Raw genomic sequence first — 26,299 nt, forward strand, 5'->3', positions numbered from 1 at the left:
TAGTGGCCAAGGAGGGACTTGGATCATGGAAAGGTCAGGGACTTGTCCAAATCCAGGCTCTACCTTACCTTCCTCTTCCCTGCAGATTAGGTGAACCCCAGGAGATGGCTCAGCCCATCAAGGCCAGAAGCTTCTTAAGGGCCTGTCTATCCATGCTGTATGACTCAGTGGCAGGTTAGCCTTACAGCTTGCCATCCAGACTTGACCTGGTGTCCTTTGTCTGGTTTTTGGCCTAGTTTCTTGTACAAGTATGCTGAATCATGCTCAGGACTTCTGCTGCCTCTTAATACTGGAGCCCTGCTTTGTTTGTATTTGTCCTCCCAGTTTCTTCACTCCCTTCCCTGGCATGGCACCCTATTTAGATTAAATAAAGAAATGTATATACAGAAACTGCAAATTGTCCCCCAATAGCCACTCTCCCTTTCTTCTGAAACATTAAAGTTCCTGATTTTTAGTTAGGTATACTTCTGTGTCTTAGTCCATTTTGTTCTGCTATAGCAGAATACCCAAGACTGGATAATTTATAATAAATAGAAGTTTATTTGGCTCATGGTTTTGGACACTGGGAGGTCCAAGAGTCATGGTGTCAGCAACTGGTGAGGGCCTTTGTGCTGTCATCCCATGGTGGAAACCGGAAGGGCAGAGTGTGAGAGTGAAAGAATGAGAGGGGGCCGAATTCACTTCTCTAACAAACCCACTTTTGTGATGACTAACTCATTCCCAAGATAATGATATTAATCCATTATTAATCACCTCTTACAGTTCCCACCTCTCAACATTGTTGCATTGGAGATTAAGTTTCCAACAAATGAACTTTGGAAGACATATTCAAATAGCTTTCCATGACACTAGGTGTGGCCGTATAACTAAGTTCTGGCCTATGGGATATGAGTAGAAAAGATGTGTCCCTCTTCCCACTTGCAGGAATGTGGGCCTAGGGAGGAGTCATCAAAGAGATGAAGCCTGGGCCCTTGATAACTTCATTAAATGGAGCCACCACACCAATTTGGACTTTTATGTGAGTCAGAAACAAACGTCTGTCTTGTTTAAGCCACCGTCCTTTGGACCTTGTTTTGAATGCTACTGAAATCATTTCTTTCTTTCTTTTTTTTTTGTTTGAGATGGAGTCTGGCTCTGTCACCCAGGCTGGAGTGCAGTGGCCGGATCTCAGCTCACTGCAAGCTCCACCTCCCAGGTTTACGCCATTCTCCTGCCTCAGCCTCCCGAGTAGCTGGGACTACAGGCACCCGCCACCTCGCCCGGCTAGTTTTTTGTATTTTTTTAGTAGAGACGGGGTTTCACCGTGTTAGCCAGGATGGTCTCGATCTCCTGACCTCGTGATCCGCCCGTCTCGGCCTCCCAAAGTGCTAGAATTACAGGCTTGAGCCACTGCGCCCGGCCTACTGAAGTCATTTCTTCCCCAATAGGGTTGTAGTCATGTTATAATCCTTCCTGAATGCCTATATGTGCTAGACACTTCTACAAGTTTGAGATCACAACACACTAAAGTCCTGAGGTAGACTCATCACCTTACATTTATCGATGATGACTTAGTCTCAAGTGTCAATGAAAGGATCTGAGATTTCTCCAAAGTCTGTGTGACCCCAAATCCCTGACCTTTCTGCACTAAGCCTCATAGCAGGTGATACAAATTCAGGTGTTTTGAATTTTATTAAGTATATAACAGTGAGTAGAAGTCAAAAGGAAATTTGGATTTGCAAAAGGAAATCTGGGCTTTAAGAAGGCAACTAGAGCAATGCATGTCAAGCTTGAATGTGCAAATGAATCTTCTGGGGATGATCCATTCCTACCCAAAAACACAGGAGGAAAAGCAAAGAATGTGAGAGCCCAATCTCTTCAGCTTCTGGAATTGGCCTGAGCAGCCAACAGCTAATAATAAACCCTTGTGTTCTAATATTAGTTTCACTTTGCAGAATCTCCTAGGATGAGGTTAGTTTGAGTGGATAGGTGTCAAGCAGGGGCTCTCAAAGTGTGGTCCCTGAACCAGCAGCAACAGCATCACCGGGAACTTACTGAAACTGCTGATTATCAGACTCTACCCCAGACCCACTGAATCAGAAACTCTAGGGTTGAGGTACAGGGGTCTTGGGATTTCTCCAGGGGATTCTGATGTGTGCTGAAATTTAAGAAACACTGGTGTGGAAGAAAAAGCTTGGGAAGAGGCAGTTAAAAACATAATGGAATAAAAGCCTTCAGCTGGAAATTGGAAAATCTACCGTCCAGTCCTAGCTGTCTCCTTGTTCATAAAATGAAGATGAGATCACTGACATCACTAAATAATTTGCAGAATTAAACACACTGCTGTTTTTGAGAGGCAACATAACATAGTGGTTAAGAGCACAGATTCTAGAGCAGAGTCTGGGTTCAAATACTGGCTCTCAGTTATCAGATGGACAAATCACTCCTTTGTTATCTGTTAAAGAGGGGGGTAATAGCAGCATACCTATCTCATATGGTTGCAAGGGTGAAATGAGCTAACAACATTTGCAAAGCACTTATTAGAGTGTTTGGCAACAAGTGTCATATAAGTGTTTGTTAAATTATATATCTATGTGCATCTACCTATCTATCTATTTATCTATCATCTATCTATCTGTCTATCTATCTATCTATCTATCTATCTATCTATCTATCTATCAATCATCTATCTATCGTGCTTGGTGCATGCAGTGACTATTCAGAAAGTATCTTTTATTTGAGAAAGAAAATGGAGCAAACTGGGACGAATAAGAAGAGGTTGTTAACTGCCAGAGGTCTAGAGAACACCCCCCCTTCCCACATGAACCCCTATCCCCACTCTCAAGGGGCCTCTCCCCGTGCAACCTGGAGATGTGTAAGAATTGTCTGTCTGCCATGGTGTGATTCAGCATTTGGTGGAAATTGTCTTCTGGAGGAACTGGCATCTCTGCAAAAGGTCCATTCAGACTTGTGTGTAGAAACCTGGCTAGTGCAGCTGAAGGTAGCTCTGCCATTTCTCTAGGGGACTTAGTGGATTCTGGGGACCTCATGGGGGTTAGGATCACAAGAGACCCCTGTCAGAGGAGCTGAAGGAATGAGGGGCTGGTGCTGTATAAAATGCAGCTCTTTTAAAATTTCTATTTATTTTTTAAACAATTGTACTGAGGCATACTTTACACACAAAAATCACCCATTTTAAGAGCACAACTTAGTGATTTAAGAAACATTCACCAAGTTGTGCAACCATCATTATAATCCAGTTTTAGAACATTTCCAGCACCCACATAAGATCTCTCATGTCTGTTTACAATTTAACCTATTTTCCCACTCCTAGCCCGAGGCAATCACCAATCTACTTTCTGTCTCTATAGATTTGCCTATTCTGGACATTTCATAGAAATGGAGTCATACAATATGTGGTCTTTTGGATCTGGCTTCTTTCACTTAGCATAATGTTATTTCTGAAATTCATTCATGTTCTCTAGCATGTATCATTTTATTCCCTCTTATTATTGAATAGCTTTCTGTTGTTACAGCTGTACCACATTTTGTCTATCCATTCACCAGTTGGATATTTGGGTTGTTTCCACATTTTTGGCTATCGTGAATAATGTTACTATGAACATTTACATGCAAATCTTTGTGTGGACATATGTTTTCATTTCTCTTGGGTAGATACCTAGGAGTGGAATTGCTGGGTCATAAGGTAAATTTAGGTTTCAAGTTTATAGAAACTAATGAACTGTTTTCCATTTCACATTCTCACCAATAACATATGAGGGTTCCAGTTTCTCCATATTCTCACCAACATTTGTCATTGTCTTCTTTTTAAAATTATAGCCATTTTAGTGGGACGTGAAACACTATCTCATTGTGGTGTCAATATGCATTTTCCTGATGACTAATGATGTTGAGCATCTTTTGAAATGTGCTTATTTGCCATTCATATATCTTCTTTGCTGAAATGTCTACCCAAATATATAAAATGTTGGGTTTAAAAGTAGATAGGAGGTGGCTACCACCTTACTCTGCCCTTGGGTACCCAGGCAGGAGGACTATCTCCAAGGTGAGTTTGAGTCCCTGAGACTGGCAGTAGACCAGGGTTTCCAGGAGGCTAACACACTCCTGCATCGGCCACTTTCAACCTTTTCACCTGAGGATTAAGGACGAATTCTGTAAACTGCTGAACTAGAGAAAAGGTGCACTGGTTAAAATAGATGCTTGATTTTTTGTGTGAATTATATTTTTCCTTTTCCTTTTCTTATTTTAAAGAAAATTAATCTTCTGTAAAAAGCAATCATCAAGCTAAGGTTGGATTTATTTAGCTGTTATTAAGATATGTGTGTATTTTAGAAAATGGAGATTTCTGTTGTTTTTAAATTTATGCCATTGCTTTCCTTTATTTTCATTTGCATGAGTCTGATTAACAAATGATGCCACTAAGAAGGACCCTACCACTATCTTGGATGAGGAATATAGATGGCATATAGTGAGTAAAAATAAATTTCTCACTACCAAGTAGCAGTAGATCATTAGTAGGATGGCACGTTGAGCTAATGGCATTAGAGATAATGGAGAAGGGGGTGATGAATGGGAGCCAGCATATTTCCTAGAACTTCAAAGTATGGCCCTGATAGGCTCAGCTGGAAAGGCTGTATTACTGAAAAGCCCAAACCACTCCTTAGTGCTTGTGGAGAATCACCACAGAGTTTACATCTGAGTTGAACCATGAGGTCTGATGGCCAGCCCTTCCAGAATGGCCAGTCGCATATTTTAGCAATACTTCTGTGAAATCCGGCCAACTCAGGGGTAGGGGAGGGACCATTCTTGTGGTAGGGGGAGGGGTCATGATTCCAAGAGCTACTGCTACCAGGAGGACGCTACTGCTACCATTGTTGTTATTTTTTGTTGTTGTTGCTGTTGTTTTGTTTTCTTCTTCTTCTATGAGACATAGTCTCACTCTGTCACCCAGGTTGGAGTGCAGTGATGCGATCACAGCTCACTGTAGCCTTGACCTCCCTGGGCTCAGGTGATCTTCCCCACTCAGCCTCCTGAGTAGCTGAGACCATGAGGTTTCACCATGTTGCCTAGGGTGGTCTCGAAAACCTGGGCTCAAGTGATCTGCTGGCCTCAGCCTCCCAAAGTGCTGGGTTTACAGGCATGTGCCACTGGGCCCAGCCACCATTGTTTTTTGTGTTAAAACTATCTTCAGTTTAACCAATGATGGCCACTGGTTAGCAGAAGGACGCAGGAAGGATGACATAGAAATAGACTGAGGGGGACTATAGACCAGATTTCCTCATTCCATCCATCTTGCCCCAAAGGTGTCAATGGATATCCTTCAATGGAACACAAAGGAGTGGACCCCAGCCACAAGGGCTATATACATAACTTGGTTTATTCATTTTAAAAATAAACATGGTAATAATAATTATGTAGTAGAATTGATGTGAGATAAAATGTATGCATTGTGCCAGAAGAAAGTAGGCACTCAGTAAACAGGTTGTTGTTATGCTGTGCTGACATGTGTTGAGTGTTTAGCTTGTAAGCCACAAAGAGCACATAGTAGCAGATTTTCCATCCTGTTGATTAATTCGTTGATTGAGGCATTTCCTGAACACACATTTAAAAATATGTACTATGTAGCAACAATATTTCTGGGTGCAGAGAATGCAAAGATGCATAAAACAGTGTCTCTATCCTCAAGTTGTTAAACATTAGTTGGGAAGTTAATTCTAGAAGACTGTGTCAATGACTCTGACAGACGGTTGAGAAAAGTACCATTGGGGGACAGAAAAGGAAGTGATCCACCTGGGGGCAAGGAGGGAGCAAGAGTCATGGAAGATAGTCCAAAAAATGTGATAGTTGAGCTGGGCTTTCAAGGATGGATAGGAGTTCAGTAGGTAGCGATGGCAGGGAGAACATTTTTAGTAAATGAAATAGGAAATAGCATGGACCTAGTCACAAGAGTATGTATTTGGAGAACTTTAAATATCCAACTATTATAGAGTGGGCATAGGTTTGGGTGGTAGCAGGGTTCAGAGGGTATGAACTGGAAATATATTTCGGGGTGAGATTTCACAAGGCCCTAAATGACATTTAAGGACTTTAAGCTAAACTCTGCAGGTAAAAAGAAGACAGAATGGCTTAGGAGTGGCATATTTCCCCAAATTCATAATTTATTTCAACTTGCTGGGCACAAGTCAGCTACTAAATATATCCCAGTTGTCCAATCTCTTTAGGAAAAAATGACGTATAGAAGGAGAAATCCGAAATTTAATAGGAAACATGGTAGATCAGCTGACCTCTGACCAACGATAAAAACAAAATCCCATTACAATAAACACCAATATAAAGACTGCTTACTACAAAGTTATTTCTAGGCAGATGGCTCAGAAACACCATATTCTTTTTATCTAGTCAAAATAACTTATGTACAATGGATAACCCAGTGCAATAAATTCTTTGATCCCTGTGCATATAACAATCTCTTTCTATAGGGAAGGTAACTGCTGTTATACCACACGCAGGAAGAGGAGGCTGAGTTGAACTGTAGCTGAACTCCATTTAATTTTTCTCTGTAGCTATCAATCCCCAACTATTCCTCGACTCCCTTTACTATCTCCTCCACAAAAATTCCAATCCCTTCATCCAGAAAAGCTCATTGAGACTCCCAGTCCACCCACCTAACTTCTCAAACAAAACACTTTAACCCCGAGTATCTGGAGTTCAAAAAAGGAAACCCTGTTGCTCGACAAATAAGGTGGATTCTTGCCATCTGAAGATTCAACAACTACTATTCCAACTTTTTGTGAGTGACTCTGACAGTCATTTCTATTTTTGGTGGGGCATGAATTTCAGGCACTGCAGCAAGCCTCTTACTAAGGCAAGTCCAGCCAACTGTTAGCATCTATTTCTCAAGGTGGCTTTGTTTCCTTTGCTTGTTACATACATGTTCTTGCTCAGGAAGTTATATTTTGCTGCATTTGATGAAGGATGCTATGTTCCAGGGAAATTAACCAATTTGGAAATTCAAGAAGGTCTGATGGTTAAATACCTTAGGAATGTTAAAGACCTATTCTACTTCTTAACACTTGCCAATAGTGAGTAGGGATATGGTCCTTATCAGTGTGTGTATTAGTCCATTTTCATACTGCTATGAAGAAATACCCATGACTGGGTAATTTATAAAGAAAAAGAGGTTTAATAGATTCACAGTTCCACATAGCTGGGGAAGTCTCACAATCATGGCAGAAGGTGAAGGAAGAGCAAAGGCATGTCTTACATGGTGGCAGGCAAGAGTGCGTGTGCAGGGAAACTGCCCTTTACAAAACCGTAAGATCTCATGAGACTTATTCACTATCACAAGAACAAGACGGGAAAAATCTACCCCCATTATTCAATTACCTCCCACCAGGTCCCTCCCACAGCACATGGGGGTTATGGGAGCTACAAGGTAAGTTGAGATTTGAGTGGGGACAGTGTGTGTATGTTTTTTTAATCCTTATTTTTGAAAATAAAATTTCAAGCTCATAGAAAAATGGCAGGAACAGTATCATGAACTTCCATAAGCTTTCACCTAGATGTACCTATTAACATTTTTCAGAAAATAGGACAATTATGAGTCAAAGTAATAAGTGAGACAGGGTATTGGTTAGTCTAACAGTCTCCTGAATCTCACTCTATGTGTATGCACATTGTTATGCATTATTATTATTATTATTTGCAGAACAATTTGAGGTTAACTTGCAGGCGTCATGACTTTTTACCTCTAAATATTTCAGTATGTAATGGCATACTTTTTCAAAACCACAGTGCAATTATGAATTCTGGAAATTGAGCATTGATATACTACCATTAACTAGTAGCACATCCATATTCAAATTTTGCTGATTGTTTCAATACTATCCTTTAGAGCAATTTAAAAAACTATCCATGTCCCAACCTAAGATAAAGCATTGCATTCAGTTGTAATGTTTTTAGTCCTCTTTAATCTGGAACAGCTCCTCAGTCTGTCTTTGTTTTTCATGACATTGACTTATCTTGAAGAGTATAGTCTTATTATTTCATAGAATGTTCCTTGTTTTGCATTTGTCTAATACTTCCTTAAGATTGGATTCAGGTTATGTATCATGGGCTGGAACTTTACTTGGATTTTAATTTTTATTCTTGTTAATTAAGAATGTGACTTTCAAATAGTATAGTCATTATTAAAAAATTATCCTGCAGCAAAATATCAAGCATGGGTTCCAAGGAGACCCAGGTTAGTGGAATTTTTACCCCCACCCCCTTGGTAACACAGATTATGAAAATCAGTTCAAAGGGAGCTAATTTGGAGAAGTCAACAAAACAAACAGTCCTCCTGGTGAGTTCGTTCCTTCCCACGTTGCCAGTCTGTCCATGGAGAGCCTCCGTGCTCCAGTATTTTCCTTTTGCCTCACCACACTGCTGTCCCTCAGTAAGGCATCTGAAAGTCAGCAATGGAGGGAGTGTGAAGACTTGGAATGACATTTACCAGAAGAAAGCTGGAGGTGGCTCACGTTACTAAATCTTTATTACTTTTACAAAACACATCACAAAGTATAATAAATAGTTCACATTAAGCTGCACCTATCAAAACATGTAAAGTTCACTTTGTGATATAGCATCTTTGACTTGGATTGTTGCTAATTCACAATTACTCATTAAATGGACATGGATGCTACCCACTCCCTAACACTAGTGAGAATTCAAGCACTTTCAGTGATTCAAATGTGAAGTGCTAAGCCTCAGAAAATGAGATGTGGAGACAAAATAAGCTTAAGTATGTATCTCTTCCTTTCTTCTTTCATCCAACAAAATACTATTGAGAAACTACTTTATATCAGGCTCTGTGCTAAGTATGGGGGTTTCAGGGATTAAAGACCTAGTCTTTGACCTCAAGGAGCATTTATTAGAACCTGATATTTGGATCCAAAAGCCAGAGCCAACTTTTTCTTCTTGCTTAATGGCATCACTTCACATTTTGTCCTAGTTTAGGTTGTGATAAGACAGAAAGTCCACTTGGTAATGTTGTGACTCCTGCTTCAGACCGTTGGCTCAAAGTGGCTGTCGTCATATATAGGTGTGTCCCTGAGCCTCCCTAAGAGCTAAGAAGTACTTTTTCCACCATAGTACATGCCATTATGGTGTCTTCAACCTGCTATCGACCTTTTAAGCCTGCATTCTTACAACTTTCAATGGTTTTCAATCCCTCTCCATATTAAAGTCTGTAAGGTGTCATGGCCTTTGATTGTGTCGTGTACATCTGTTAATTCATTAAAAATCCATTGCAGTGTGAACATAGTATAATAGAAATCACAGTGGAGTTGGATTCGGGTGATGTGGGTGAGATGGGCTAATGTTCCCCACTCCTGTGTTCTATTCTTGGGCACACAGCTAGACACCATTTTCCAGGCTCTCTTATGGCTAGGTGTGGCCAACAGAATCTAAGCACAAATATCTATCACTTCTAGGCCTGCCTCACAGAAACCTGTCACATGTGTCCTGCCACTTTTGCTTCATGCAGACAAACCACGTGTTAATGATGGAGCCACAAGATGCCACGCACCTGTCTTTCTGAGTCACCATGTGGACCCCCAACTTCCCCCAATGAATAGAGACCCCCGTATTGGATTATTCCAGAACCAAGAAATAAACGTCTCCTACGTGTTAAGTCACTGAGATTTTGATGTCTGTTACAGTAGTCATAAATATTCTGTCCCATCAATAACTTTGACTTGTTGTCTTACCTGCTCTTTACCCTTGGGCAAGTCACTTAACCTCTCAGCTTCTCTATAACCTTCTCTGTCAATGGGGGTAATAAGATAAGCATTTTTGGCCCCATTTTACAGATGAAAGGATTAAATGCGGTGACATTTGCAAAAATACTTTGTAAATGATTACACAAATAGAAGGTGGTGGTATTATTATTGGATCTTGTCCCTCACAGTAGCTAATAGAATATTTCCCATTGAGGAATCTCAATTCCTTTACTAACCAGCAATATTTTCTGCTAAATGTGTAGCTCGAGCTGGTCTTGGACCACCTGTATTTCTCAGGCCATATAAATTGGGGCGAGGGATACTCAGACATCGCCAAATCCCTCTGACATGTCAGTTTCAGGACTATGCCCACCTAGTCCAGGCCACTGATTGCTCCTTACAGTCTCAGGTAATGTCCCGGAACTTGACCTACTGACCAACTAATTCCTATGGTCATTTAGGGCCCCACCATAGGTGTCAAAACGATGAGTTTTCCAAGCCTTTCCTGTTTTCCCAAAGGTCACATGATAATAGCAAATGTAATATTGAGTGCCCACTATGTGCCAAATTGCATTCATTATCCCAGGTCATGTTCACAACCACCGCAGGAAGGAGGTGCCTATTAGTCCCATTTTGCAGATGATAAAACTGAGGTGTACGAAATTTGCTCAAAGTCAATTAGTGTAGATGGATTAATACTTATGTCTCTAAAAGGTCTATGCTCCTAACCTCGGTGTATCCAATTGTTAACTCTGCCTCACAGTCCAGCATTGCCCATTCCCTTTTAAGAGTCTCACTGCTGAGAAAGCCAAATCTCATTATAGGAGAAAAGGATGTTACTTTTTAAAGGACCCAGCAGCAAGCATCTCTTTGCATGCTTCAAATAGACATTAATAATGGACATCATTCCTGCTCACTTTCCTCCAAATTTATTATTTATTTATCTAATTCAATGCACCTTAATTTGCCTGCAAGTCATATTAATGTGATTGTTTAAAATGACAAGGACCCTCTGAGGGAAATTGAACATCAACAGTATAACATCAATGTTCAGTATCTCAGAGCAAGTGCAGGGGTGAGTGGTGTTTCTACTTGCATAGGTGCCTGTCTCTTTGTTGGATCACAAACCTTAATCCATCCCAAAGTGCTTGTCAACATAGTGTACGAAAGGGATGCCTTGGAAATTTCCTGCTCTACTAGTTGTAATTACATGAAAAATAAACGGAAAAATTGGGTTATTTTGTTCTCTACCTGACAGGGACTTAACATCCCAGATTGTATGGCCAATAGCTGTTGAACCAATATCCAATGGATCTTTTTATACTGATTCCCAGCTTTTGACCTATCTCCTATGGAAGTTGAGGAATTTGGCTACCAAACAAGTATGTTCTGTATTATTAAGGACAGGCGATATGTGACAACTTGTACTTATGAAATGTATAAAGTCAGGAGTTAAGTAGGTCTTGGTTAGTTGAACTCTTGAAATTTCAAAAAGTTCAAATCTCTGAAATTTGGAGGGGCTGAGTCTCATTTGAATGACTTTGTTATCATCAAATGATTCAATTCATGAAGGAGGGGACCCTTCTTATGGCACAATATCTCTGAATTTATCATTGAAATTAACAGGAAGGCAGTATTTGATCAGCCAATACTTCAGGTATGTCCCCTCTAATTTTCCAACCCCTCTGCAGCCTAGGCCTTCTTAGCTCCATCTTATAGATCAAGAAGTTACAGTAAGCAGACCTAATTAAGTTGAAGTGTCAGACCCAAGGTTTGAAGCCAAATAGTCTTGGTCCTATAGCCCAAACCCAAAGATTTTTCTGTTTGGAACATGTCTGTTTCCTAAATAGCAATTTCTATAATCTAAATATCCACAAGAAGTTGTTGTGAAGGAATTTCGAGGAAAGAAACAGAAGGCTTGCTTTGTCAGGGCTCTTCTGGTCAGCTATGGTGAGCCTCCTTTCTTCACTGTACATTCCTCACAAAAGAACCTCTGCTGACACTACAGATCTCTCCCCTAGGAATGTAAGGGGACCAAGCAGGGGAGATCTTGGTGAATATCGGAAAGATGGAGCCAAGGAGACCCATGTACATCCAATTAGACAGCATGCTTTCCATGGCCCGCTCAATGCCTTGCTGCTTCTCAAAGCATGCTCAGAGAGTTTCAGCTTTGGCAAAGGCTTGAGAGATTTCATGCTCCTTTCCCCCCATGTAATAAAAAAGTCATTTTTGCCTCAAACTAGGGAAGACACTGGCAGTTTTAAACTTTAAAATGTTTGGGTGAGGGTTTTTTTTTTTTTTTTTTAATTAGATTTATTGTTTCTGTTGTTTGGAAACCTTGTGGACATTCACTATTTTTAGTTCCTTGGTTAAGCTTTTCTGGAAACTTCTGTGGAAAAGAGGGTTAAAAGCGGAAGAATGAGGTTGGTTTTTTTTTTTTTTTTGAGATGGAGTCTCACTCTGTGGCCCAGGCTGGAGCACAGTGGCGCCATCCTGGCTCACTGCAAGCTCCGCCTCCTGGGTTCATGCCATCCTCCCGCCTCAGCCTTCCGAGTAGCTGGGACTACAGGCGCTTGCCACCACGCCCGGCTAATTTTGTTTTTGTATTTTTAGTGCAGACGATGGGGTTTCACCGTGTTAGCCAGGATGATCTCGATCTCTTGACCCCGTGATCTGCCCGCCTCGGTCTCCCAAAGTGCTGGGATTACAGGCGTGAGCCACCACGCCCAGCCGAGGTTGGTTTTGAAACTCCAAGTCTGATGATGGGTGGGTAGAGGATTTTAAAAACTGCACCTGCTGGGTTTCAAATGGCATACAACCCAGTCATAGTTCTGGAGAGAGAGCAGAGGACTGGCAAGAACGCCATTCCCAGTGGGGTATGGCTTCCTGTTAGGGTTCCTCACTTTCCAAAAGCATGGAGCAAAGCAAGTGAAAAAGCTTGCTCTCGACCCTTTGGAAAAGCCAGAGTAAGATGCATTTATTTAAGTTGTACATCATGATGATTTGATAGATGTGTACATTTTGAAATAATCACCATAATCAAGCTAATTAATGTGTATACAATAAAAATCCTAAAATAATATGTCCCTAATCTGTGTTCAGTGAGCAGCCTGGGGAGGCTTACCCATGTGCACATCTTCCTTTGCTCGTTAATTTCCCCTAAAAAGAAAGCAGGAAATAAAGATCCAACCCTTCATAATCCAAACCACACAGGGAAGAGGCAAAGCAGAGCCTTCATCAAGAATTCAGATGTTCATTGTGGTGGTCAGACCTCACCGTACAGACTCCAAATTCCAAATGAGCTTTGCCTAATTTCCCCAGTTCTCTCTCACCATCTTGGACCTGCACAAAAACGTGTCTCCTTTGGCTTTTTTGCAGACCACACAATTGCGTTGCACAACCTCCCCCTCTGACATTATCTCCTTTATGCTTTAAGGGTCAGGGAACTGACCCTAAATTTACATAGGCCAGATAAGTGACTTCTAGTTAAGGGTAGGTCACTATATCCTTAGTTTCAAAAAAAAAGTCTCTCCACACATTCTCCTTTGATTTAGGGGTAGACTAGAAAGAAAATAATTACCTTAAATCTTACTTTATATGTCACAATATGAAGATTTATCCCAGACACAAGCATACATTCTTAATTATCATTCTTTAAAAACTCCCCCTACCCCATCCCTCCTGGAACCACTCCTTCTCACCCCGGTCTAACTGGACACCTCCAGTTTCTTCCTCCTCCTCTCATTTTTGGAGGACAGAAAACACTCCATTTTCCTCTTTCATTTTTGTGACTTGAATATCTCAGAAGATATTCAAGATATGGGGGAGAGTCATGCACCCCTCCCACCCCATTTCCTACTCATGTTTCCAGATATTAGAGGTTTCTTTGGTAGAAGAGCACCTGTCCCATCTCCCAAATCTTCCAGCTTTGGAACCTGAGTGCAGAGAGTGAATCATTCAGTTGGTCAACAAATGTCTGTGGAGTACCTGCCAGGTGCTAGCTAGACTCTGGAGATGCAGTGAGAAAAGACATAGTCCTGCTCCTGCAGGAACTCTTCAGGTAAGGAGCAGAAATTCTACCTTCTAGGTTTCTTCTGTCAACCGCCATTCTAATCTCAGCCCCAGGGGCAACAAATGTAAGCAATGCCAGAATCTTTGATTCTAACATCAACTCTACCGGCCACCATGGTCATTTCTGCCACTCTCACAATGCTTCCAGGACTCTCTACCTAATTGCACACTCACATTTGGGGGTGCTCATGAATACAATTCCTAGTGTCAGGCACCTAGGCACTTTTTAAACCTCTTTCTTAAACATGTAATTTAATTGGTACATTTTGGCCACACCAGTTCTACATTTTTGGCAGTCCTCCACAAGTTTACATGCCCCAGATAAGTGACTTCTGGCTAAGGGCAGGTCACTATATCCTTAGTTTCCCAAAAAATAAATAAATAAATAAATAAATAAATAAATAAATAAATAAATAAAAAGTCTCTCCACACATTCTTCTTTGATTTAGGGGGAGACTAGAAAGAAAATAATTACCTTAAATCTTATTTTACGTGTTACAATATGAAGATTTATCCCAGACACAAGCATGCATTCTTAATTATAATCACAGTATTGATCGGAGCAAGTATAAGATATATGGCCACAAGTTGCTGGTGGTTTTGTATTACCATTTTAGTGCAATTAACGTCTACCACTAAAGCACCATCTTACGCATAAAGCAAAATTAAAAGGAAGCTTGAAATGTTATATCCTATCCAGGAAATGTTACTATTGCATTTTCAAGATGAGGAGTTAAGGTTTTCTTTTTTTTTTTTTTTTTTTTTTTTGAGACGGAGTCTTGCTCTGTCGCCCAGGCTGGAGTGCAGTGACCGGATCTCGGCTCACTGCAAGCTCTGCCTCCCGGGTTCACGCCAGCACTTTGGGAGGCCGAGACGGGCGGATCACGAGGTCAGGAGATCGAGACCATCCTGGCTAACACGGTGAAACCCCGTCTCTACTAAAAAATAAGGTTTTCATTTTTAATTACATTACTGAGTGATTCTTCTTAAGGGAACCTAATTGTGAAGAATATAAATTACTTTGCAAGTTTATGGTGGGGGACTAGTAATCCTTTTGGGATGCAAACAAACAAGCAAATGAGAATTTAGGAACACTCAATGGTAAAATTTAACATTTCTGTCTGGTTGCAACTCTTTTGAAAAAATCCCTTATAGAAGAATATTGTCATTAATAATTTCATCATTCATGAAGCTTTGACTATAACGCTCAGCATTTTTGCTGCAATTGGTGCGGGGTATAAAGGAAGACAGCTTGTATGGTCTCAAAGCTTTAGCTCTTCCCTGTCTGGGCCTTCCTTCTTCTCCAGAATGTCTCTCTCCTCTTGTCTAACAGGTGCCCAATCTTCCAAGAGCACTCCTTGAAGCAATCCTGCCCTCTCCGAGGCAGTGCCCCAGGTTTGCAAATTCACCCTTCCTCTGCTACTATTAGAATCACCTTTCTTTCCCTTCAAGCTACTCAGCTAGCCGTTAGGGTAAAGCAGTTGATTAAACAAAGTCACACTGGTGTTGATGACTAAAAGCACTTAACGCTCCCTGGGGTGTCTGCATCTGAGACTGAGCCTTTAATGGTGAAATTTCAGGCATTGCGACAAGCTAGTGGGGCTATGCTTTTTGGTGTGTGTTGGGGCGGCATATGTTTTGATGTCACTCAAATCATACCACTTGTAGATGTTAGAAGCTGGTAGAAAAAGATTTCATAAAATTACATTTTGCCTAAGACCTTTCTTCTAGGGCTTTAAATGATAGGTCTCAGAGCTCTCCTAGTCTTGAGAAAGTTTTGTTCAGGATCAACCCATCTGCCCCTTCTCTGAATAATGTGACTCTCAACCACAGATGCTACATTCATTCCCAATAAATGTAATTCTAACTTTGGTAGACATAGAGCAAACCCTTAACATTGGCCAAGGAGGGAGCCCCAGACCTTTCATTTTTCCCATAAAAGAGGGTAAAGTATAGCTTTCCAGGATGAACACATGTGAGGATAACAACAGACATTTACTATATTTCCAGCACTGTTCCATGTGCTTTCCATAATGCACAAAAGGAACTCACAAGACTAAAGAAGTGCAAAATAAATTTGAATAATTTAACATCTGAATGATGGTTTTTGTAAGTTTGTAGCATTTCTACTTCTGAAGTTATTAAAGCTTAAAAAAAGCACTAACACTTTTGGGTCATCCTGTATTTACTCATTTAACCTTCATGACAGCTCTCAAGTGTAGGTACCATTATTTATCCCATTTAACGGATGGGAAAACAAAGGTGCTGTGAGGGTAAGTAACCCACTCATTGTTATGTAGCAGCAAGAGACACATCTGGGATTATAAAGCCAGGAAGTGTAATTCCAGTGTTCATGCTCTTAGCCACTCTGCCACACTGCCTCTTGGCATCATTAAGAGACAGCAGAGATGCTGCTGTACCTGAAGGCCAGCTAGACTCAGTTACTAGACAAATACTTCACTCTCCACACCACCCTCAAATTGCCATGATTCAATTTCAGCCCTCACAGCATGGCTCCTTTCCACATTTTGTAGATTGTGAGGCCATGATTAGGATAAAAATGTGAATAATAAATCTAGGGCTGCTAGGGGTACCCCATGTCTCCCACTTTAATATCCCTTGCACTTTTTCATAGCATAATCCCATCACACCTGTTGAATTAAATTAAATGGAATTGCCAGGACCCTTTGGCATTCTATGGGCAGTTTGGGCAGGCCCTCCTGTCTTGCCCTCCACATAATTTCAGACCTGTTGGATGGCCTTGGCATGGCCCCATTTTCTCCCCTCCATTCTCCTTGCCCATCTCATGGAACCTTCCTTCATAAGGCCACCACCTGCCCCAGCCCAAAGAGCCATAGTGAGGGCCTCCTACTGTCTACATAATAGCGCCCAAGCCTGCTGACTTCTTTAATGGCAAGGAAAGCACAGTGCTCCATTTTGGGAAGCCAGTCCTGTCTAGGCCAGAACTGGACCTGAGACTGTTCTGTATCTTCTGTCAGGCAGTCAATCAGCTTCCTCTGGCTCAATTCAGGGGCTTCATTTGCCCTTTTCAGACTACCTGTGTCTCCTTTCCCAGACTTGCTGACCCCCATTTGCCCTTGACTGGGGGGCTCTGGTCTCCTTACCCTGTTTTCTTGGCATTCCCAGCCCTCGTGACCCTGGTGAGTGAAAGGCATTAACACCTAAGAACCAGAGGGCTCTGTCTATCTTTCATGACCCACAAACAGAAGGCTTACTTGTTGACCTAACTTTATGGCACTGTCCCTGGCACCTGGAGCCCCCTGAGACTAACCTGGTCCCATTAGCCAAGGCTCTATCAACAGTACTTTATTTCTTGTAGGCATTTCTGAAAACTGAGAGGTTGCTTTGGGATTTCTGAGCCTTGAGTTGATTAGCAGTTAATGATGTGTGTTTTGATGAGAATATAAAAGATTTTGTTTATTCACTCGAGAGGAGGAAAATTAGGAGTAAAAAGGAGAGAAGGAAAAACACAAATTCTCAGTTTTTCAATGGGGTTTTAAGTGGTTTAGATATGCTGAATTCCCAGCCAATGCTGGGCAATTCTCCGGGTGCTGATTTTACATATCAGCTCTCAGAACAATTCATAGAGTGTTCAGCTCCACCTAGAGCTGTCAGGAGCCATACAGAAGGTCCAGAAGGGCTGCCAGACAATCCATTTTACTATTCAGAGAATGTGTGAATACAGCCAGGAGATGCATTTATACTTCCGCATGAAGGAGAGGGAGAGAGGAGCCCACAGCAGATCGAGGTAGCTTCCAACAATGCGTCCTCCAACTGGACCCATGGTTCTAGAAGCCATGTCTAGAAAGACAACCCCAACAGGGTCAGCATGTACACAAAGGATGTTTGTCAAACTTGCTCCCAGTCTACTGCTGTTGAAGTCGTGGGCAAAGTGGAAGGGGATCCAGAAGGCAGAATGTGGCAATCGAAAAGGAATAAGCTTTGGAGTTAAACCAACCTGTGCTGGAAACTGGTTTATTCCAGGTTTCTCTACCTATCTTGATCTCAGTTTTCATGTCTGAAATGAACTGGTAGTACTGAATTTAACTTGTAGAGTTGCTGTGAAGATTCGGCATTTCCATATGTGAAATTAACTGGCACAGATCAGGTGCCGGTGATTGTGATTTACCCTCCCCTACCCCTTTCCCTTTTTCCTCTAGAAAGTCTGCACTCTCCATTCTCCAGCGTGCCTATGGTCTTCAACTGCTGACTTTCAAAACAAATGAACTGAGGTGGTCAGCACCTTCTGGGGATTCAAGTTCTTTCAAAAACAACTCACAAGGGAAATAGTAATTCATAATGCTTCCCTTCAGGCATATAAAGTACTGATGTTGGAGTCTGACAAACGGTTTGGGATAATAAACTCACTTGGTTGGTGGCAGGCAGTCAAAGCCTTGCTTTCCAAATCGTCCCACAGAAACAATCTTCTTTGCCATTAGTTAGTCCTACTCAGGCCAGTCCAGCCAGTTACATCACAAGTGAGCACTGATAGTTACAAGTGGGGCTAGTTGAGAGGCTGGGTGAAGGCCTTTCCCTATTGCTATTCCTAACTTGGGGCACATCTTAAAGGCCAGCAGCATTATGTTTATTTCACAAGAAGAGTCCGTATTTTAGGAGGTGCCCTTGGGTGAGCATCCGCTCTGAAGTGTTTACTGCTGTTCACTGGAAGTCCTAAGTCTGAAGGTAAATGAGAATATCTCAGCTATTCTAGAACAGTCTTCTGTTGCTGAACCACCTTTGCCTCTGGGGTTGAGGAGTGAAATTTGTGACTTGGATCATCTAGGAAGCAGTTTTGGAAGGGGCAGCTCTGCATGTGAGGTTGCACAGTATACGGATACAGCCACCACCCAGAATAGTCCCCAAGATCAGAAACATATTTAATGACAGATCAAAAAAGGAAGACCTCAGTCTAAGTAGACGCCAGTCTAATTCTTCTTTATTTCTGCCTCTTGGAACACATCAAAATTGTGTTCTCTTCACTTGAAGAGAATTTTTCAATCAAAGGCAGGGGCTTATCAGAACTTCGTTTTCATTCTGGCAGTGATTTAATTCTATAAGTTTATTTTAACAAAGGAATTTGTTTGCCAATTAAGAAATAGTTTGCAGGGACATCTCTGGGACTGAGAGGTTCCTTTAGTATGCCTGGAAAAAGCCAAGAGCCATTCAAGGCAGCTAGTTATTCCTTCCTCATGAGATAGGTGATAGTGAGTTCATCAATGACGTTAGTGAATTCTTTAAAAAAATGGAAAAAATATACTTGGAACTGCTCTAAGTCCTAGAAGGATAACACAAAACACTATTCAGGTTTTCTCACATGGGGGTGGCAGTGATAATGGAGGTGAGGGTGGTTGTCACCCACAGACCAAAGGACATAAGCCAATTGGGAAGTTATTTGGGGTGTGGATAAGGTCAAAGTCATATAGGAAAATTTAATGGGTTATTTTATTTCTTGTTTGGGGAGAAATGAACTAGTATGTTTTCTTCAGTAAAAGTTAAGCCTCACCATGTTTTCTAAAGATTTGAAGGCTTCTTCTTCAACCAATCCCAAGCCAGGAAATAGAACAACACAAATTCCTGGTGTCTTAAGGCCTGGTGCTTGCATTTGTTCAGTAAGAGAATTGCCTCCTGTAAACAACTGTTTAACTAATATTCCCACAGTGTGTTCGACCTTCCAGAGTCTTCTTTCCAAAGGCTCTTTGGACCACTACTGGTGGGGTTCTTTAAAAGCTGCCTGCAAGGCACAGTCTACTGATGGGTGCAAAAGTTAATGGGTGAATATTTGAGGAGAAGCAGGTTGTCACCCTCAAGGTATTTTTTAATTACAAAGAATAGTAACTTTACTGTGGAACAGCTCTGTGGGCACACCTGAACCAAGTTAACATCATTAATAATCAGGCATGTCAACCTCATGGATATTCTGATAGGATGCCCTGAGAAGGGCACAATATTGCCTCTATGGTATTCTCGCCAAAAATGCATAACCTCAATCTAATAGGAGAAAATATCAGACAAACCCAAATTGAGGAACTTTCTGCAAGATAACTAACCAGTGCTCTTCGAAAGTCTTAAGGTCAGAAAAGACAAGGGAAGATAGAAGAGCTGTCACAGATTGAAGGTGCCTAAGGAGGAGTAGATCTTGGAAATTAGGAGAAAAACTGTTGAAATCCAAATAAGTTCTGTAGTTCAGTTGGTAGTACTGAACTAATGTTAATTTTCTGGTTTTGATAATTATTTAATACTTATGTAAGATGTTAATGTTAGGCAAAGCTGGGTGAAAGGTATACACAAATTCTCTACAATTTTTACAACTTTTCTGTAAGTCTAAACTTATTCCAAAATACAAAGTTAAAAAAGAAGCTTCCTGAAAACAAAACAAAACAAAAAATAACCACTAGCTAGCATAATATTGCCCTACCAAGTGCCTCAGTGGCTCGGTGAACGAGATGAAGGTACATAATTATCTTCTTCCGCATTCTGTGTTTAATTTCTACAAGTTGTAACTTGTGCAGCTCATCTCAGTCCTGTGGGAAGCCTAAGAAAATGATATTTCATGTTTCGAGACTAAAAGGGTAAAATTGAGAAGAGCCTCTCCAACTTGGTTTCACAAGCTTTATTACTTGTGAGCAATGTGTCTGTGAACAGGGACGTACCAATGATGTAAAAAGATACATTTTTTAAAGGCTGAAACATGGAAGAGAGAATTTAAGGCAGGAGGATTGCAAATTATTTGATTTTTTTGGTCCTTAAAAGCTGTGTACTTCTTTTGAGTCAGAATCCAATTGTTTCAAGTCTTCATTAATCAGTGACACCATTCATCAAATGGACACATTGGCATAATGAGCTCTCATAAATACAGTGTTTGTGATCTTTCTTGGAATATTAGAGTGAGGAATGGGGGGTGGAAAGACTAACATCACGTGGTACCCCATCTACTTAGTCTAAATCATAGTTACATATGCCACACTGAATTAACATCCTGTCATCTTTTCTGTTTCATCTCTCTCTCTCTGTCTTTGTCTCTCTCTCTCAACTGTATTTCTTTGTCTCACTTTGTCTCTCTTTCTCTCTCTTGCATATAATAGAATAAACCAAGGGCACCCCCCACAATCCCTTAATTGAGGCAGTTCAGGTCAAATCATGATTGTTAACGAAAAGAAACCAAATCATTTGTCACAGAGCTTAATTTTGCTTGAGCTGCCTGATTTCCTGCTGTTATTTGTACTTAGAGTAGATGATAAAAGCAGTTGCTACAGCCTCTTCACAGGAAAACAAATCCAGCTGCAATCCGAGTCAAAGCACCTGGGGCTGGCGGATCAGCTGGGATGGAACAGCTATTTTTCCAAGCCTTGGTTTGCCCTTCAGGTTGATTGAAATGAACGGAGCTGTTTTTGAATGAAAGTTAACTCCCACATTTCCTCAGTACCTTTGCTCTCAAATGAGTAAGTGTTTGGAGTTACTCCTGAGAAAATGTGGAGGCGCCACAGCCCTTTCCTCCTTATATTACCTCAGAACTCACAGACTTACCTCAGGTTTCTAGATGGATGCAAAAGTAACTGCGGCTTTTTTTTTTTTTTTGCCATTACTTTTAATGGAAGAAACCACAATTACTTTTGCACCAACCTAATAAAACTGCAATTCATGGGCTTGGACCCCCACCTCCACCACCAAGTATGAAGATGGAAATTGACTGTGTACACATTGGAAGGTGGAGAGTCATCACCGAGAAGTGAAGAGAGCAGAGTCTTCTTGTGGGGAAAGGACATGACATTTTATCGTGCATTTGTGGAAATGACAATTCGTTGGAATCCCATAATTTCAACGCTGTCTCCTCCAAATTTCGCCTTGCTAATGGTCTGTTGATTACAGAGGTGGGGCCAGTTTTGAGAGCTGTCTTACAGATGGAGAAGCAGGTATGTTAGGCAGGTCTTTGGTCATATGGAGGTTCAGAAATAACTTGATAGCTGCTGGTTGTGATCAGTCTTCTGGCATGATCTCCCATCCCTAAAACCACCACACAGGACTTTCCTGGGGCTTCTCGAATGCCTGCCAATGAGATAGTGGTCTTCTTTTCCTGGAATCCAGCCTTGGCCATAGCTCAGTCCAGGCTGTGGTGCGTGAGTAGGGTGTGTGTGTCCTGTGTTTATGGGCAGGATATTATTCTGCATGACAGAGGACATATAGCCTAAGAGGAGAGATTTTGGGATACCAAATACTGCTCTGAGATGACTCAATTTTACTTTCTGAAATCATTGCCTTTGAGGACTTCTGCTCTAGGACAGAGGTTTCCAAATCTGGCTGAACATCTGAGTCAGATGGAAAAACTTTTAAAATGCAGATTTTAGGGCTCTAACCTAATCTTACAGAATCAGAACTTCTAGGGGAAGGGCCAAGGAAAAAGTCTTTCCCAAAAACCCAGCAGATGGCTCAGACAAAAATCCAGGTTTGGGAACCACACATTGACCACTATTAACCGATCATTATTTCCTCACTTTATGGGATACAGAGTAATAAGAAAAAAAATGTTTATTATTGACTATGTGCACAGTGCTAAGAGCTTTACTTATATCATCGTATTTAACCCTCACAATAGCCCTATGGGAAAGGTACAGTTATCCCCACTTTAAAGATGAGAAAATGGAAGCTTAGAGAGATAATGTAACTTGCCTAAGATATTTACATCTAGTAAGGGGGGGGGAATCAGGATTCATCCACAAATGGTCTGATTTCTGAGTCTAGGTTCTTATTTACTGGGCCATAATGCTTCGGGACGCTGGGTATTCTCTTAGATGATTTTGACCTCAGGGCATGAAGAGTGGAGGAGGGAAGTAACTGTATCAAAAAAGAATGAGGCACAGTGTGTCGGGGTGTGCCTGTGCATGCTTGCACACATAAGTGTTAGCAATGTGGGGAGCAGATGGAGAAATGAAGAAACTGGTAGATGACTCAGCCTGAGGGAAGAACAGTACAATGGGATAGTGAAACAAGAATGAATTTAGAAGCCAAAGACTTAAGTGTGAACCCTAGCTCTGCCATTTGGTAGCTGTGTGACTTTAGGCAGGGCATTTAACATCTCTGGGCCTTGGTTTCCCTGTCTCGATAAACAAAACCATGATACATATATTGAAGGTTTGTAGATTATAGAGAAGGTTTATAAACCACGCTATATGGAGAAGATCCTCAGTTATGGCAACAACTCTCAATGGCTGATGTTCTGAGCCCAAATTGAAGGTTGTGATAAAAAATAACGGAACTGAAGAAATAATTCAAAGTGGCTAGGAAAAGCTCAGCACAAAACTCCCTTTAGAAAACTGCCTGGGAGCCATTGCATCTTTAGATACAGAAGAAAAGTGATTCAAAACACAGTTGTTCTCTGGCCCATATGAAAAATTGTAGGAAAACTGGCTGGGGTGGTGTGGGGGAGTGGTTGATAAAGATCTGAAGAGTGGCTATAGATGTTTTCAAGTTCCAAGACAGTCATTAAGAATCAGTTGATTTTCTCCCCTCTTAGCATCTTGTTCTCAAAGGTGGCCTTGTGTTTTCGATAAGACAATGCTGGATCTAACCTGGGAATACCGGGGAAGAGAATACACGGTCCCTGCAGTTTTGCTAATGGGTTTGGACCTGAATTTCCAAATGATGGCAGAAGATGGGAAGACATTTAGAAGTTGTTCTACAAACGTAAAAAGAAAAGCACTACAGCCAAAGGATGACTAAGAGGGAACAATAGTCCTCCGTCATTGGAAGAATATAATGGTCCCAGGGAGAGTAATTAGATAACCTAAACAGAATTCTTGGGAAAGAAAACTCAGACTTTCAGGAACATTTTCTACATGTCAGGACTTGTGAAATAGTGTTTCAAGAGAAGAGACAGAAACTGTCTTCACTGAATCATGGAAAGTCAAGTGAAAATTTAACATGATAAAACACTCCAGCTGGGCGTTTCCAATCTAGTTCTTGAAGACACATTCACAAGACTTAGAGTTAAGACAGATTTTGAGCTATGGCCATAAGAATGAATAAACTATTACTGCATGGAAAACATGGATAAATCTCACAAGCATAATGTTAAGTGAAAAAGCTGGACACAAAGATGCATATTATATGATTGCATTAATAGAAAGATCCAAAGGTGGTAAAATTAATGTATGTGTTAAAAGTCAGGCATTATAATTACCTTTGGGGTGTAGTAGTTGAGAGTAAACACAAGGAAGATTTTAGGGGTGCTTGTCATGTTCTGCTTTTTCATCTGAGTGCTAGTTATGTGGGTGTGTTCAGTTTGTAAATGTCCATTGAATTGTACATTCATGACTTATGCATTTTTCTGTACATCTGTTATACTTCAATAAAGAGTTAGAAAAACAAAAGTTTTAATCTGTGGGCAGAGAGCCATTTATTTCAAGAGAAACCAACTCCAAATATCAAACCACAGAGTTTTCTTCTAATTGCTTCACCCACCCATGAGAATTTTATCTTTTCTTGAACTGCAAATTCTTCAACTTCAATATGTCAGGCTGGATCTTCTGAGAAGCATGTACTAGGATAGGATTAGATGTACAAGAGATTCATCAGAAGAAATTCCTTTGAAGGATAAAGGGAGATGGGACAGTGGGAAGATACTTTAGGCCAAAATGCCAGTCTGACACCCTTCAAAGGAGAGAGGGAAGGATGGAGGACTGGGTAGGAAGACCTTGAGACCATAGCACAGTCCTGAGAAAATCTCAGGCAGGTTGATGGGAAGTTCTTGAGCAAGTATTGCCCAGTAGAAGAATCCTGCACTTGGCCAAAATAGTGCTATTCCAGTGTCCCTGCCATGCTCTGTCTAAGCTGTGAGCAGCCCAGGGGAAGTGTGGCCTTGGTTTGAATGCTGTGGCCAATTCAAAGGTGCAGCAATTCAAGGCTGTCAGTCAAACACATTTCTAGCAGGAGGTCTTCTTGAAAAGAGATCTGGTCAGTGGACATCTATGCCCACCACACCTAGGTATGCAGTGATGCTAATGAGATGGGAGGTGGTTACAGCTTGCTCCATGTAGAAATGTTACCTAGCATGTTAAAGGTATCAAGATTAAAGCATTCCAGCTTATTTCCTTGCTGTTTAACAATGAGAAAAGAGGGAGAAACAAAATGCAGCAAATATCACATAAGCATGGTTGTTTCTAAACGGAGTGTTTTCCAAAGCCTGCTGGGAATTTAAGAGAACCTCTTAAAAGAAAAGCAAAGGATGTTTGTGTTGCATTAAAACCCACTTTCTAGAGAATATTACTTGAGCTACTTAAATAAAAATGGCTCAATACATTCTACTAGGGTCATAGCACAAAATAATGTGAATGTTGTGATCCTGGAGTTTTGACTCTTCTTTCATTCTCAGAAATGATTATTTTAATTAGTGACACCTTTTAAAATTTCTAACTTTTATTTTAAGTTCAGGGGTACATGTGCAGGATTTCCAGGTTTGTTACATAGGTGAACATGTGCCTTGGTGGTTTGCTGCACAGATCAACCCATCACCTAGGTATTAAGCCCAGCATCCATTAGCTATTCTTCCTGATGTTCTCCCTCCCCCTACTCCCTCACTGTCCAGCAGGCCCCAATGTGTGTTGTTCCTCCCCATGTGTGCATGTGTTCTCATCATTCAGCTTCCACTTATAAGTGAAAACATGCAGTATTTGGTTTTCTGTTCCTGTGTTAGTTTGCTAAGGTTAATTGGCCTCCAACTCTATCCATGTCCCTGCAAAGAACATGATCTTGTTTCTTTTTATGGCTACATACTAATCTGTAGTATATATGTACCACGTTTTCTTTATCCAGTCTACCATTTATGGGCATTTAGGTTGATTCCATGTCATTGCTGCAATGAACATACACGTGCATATGTTTTCATAATAGAATGACTTATTGAATTAGTGACATTTTCCCCATGACATTTAAGTTGATTTTTCCATCCATCCAATCATCTATGCCTAGAACTAAGAGGCAGTAACTAGCCTACTGAGGGGCTTGAAAATATTGGCAAAATTGCTGATTTCAACATGACACCTCTAGCTATTAGAGTACCCACCATTCCTCCTGCATGGTACTACCACGAATCCCCACAGTTTAAGCAAAACCAGATTTCTTAACAATGGGGATTATCAATTTATGTAACATATATAGTCCTCCAGAACAAGGTGTACTTCTGATTCAGACAAGATGATATAGGCCCATTTCTCCCTGCTCTTCCCTGGTAGGTACAACTATAAACCCTGTAACAGAAGGCAACCAAAGAACCCTGAAAGGTGGTAAGAGGAATAGAAGAAAACTATTCCTCTATATTCTTACTCTCTAACCCATGAAATCTTGTCTGACTACAAGAACAACATCACAGAAACCCAAACTAAGGAATGTTCTATAGAATACCTGACCAGTAATCCTACAAACTGTCAAGGTTATTTTAGAAAGTGGAAAGCCTG

This window comes from Chlorocebus sabaeus, chromosome X (genome assembly GCF_047675955.1).
Source record: "Chlorocebus sabaeus isolate Y175 chromosome X, mChlSab1.0.hap1, whole genome shotgun sequence".
Classification (NCBI taxonomy): domain Eukaryota; kingdom Metazoa; phylum Chordata; class Mammalia; order Primates; family Cercopithecidae; genus Chlorocebus; species Chlorocebus sabaeus.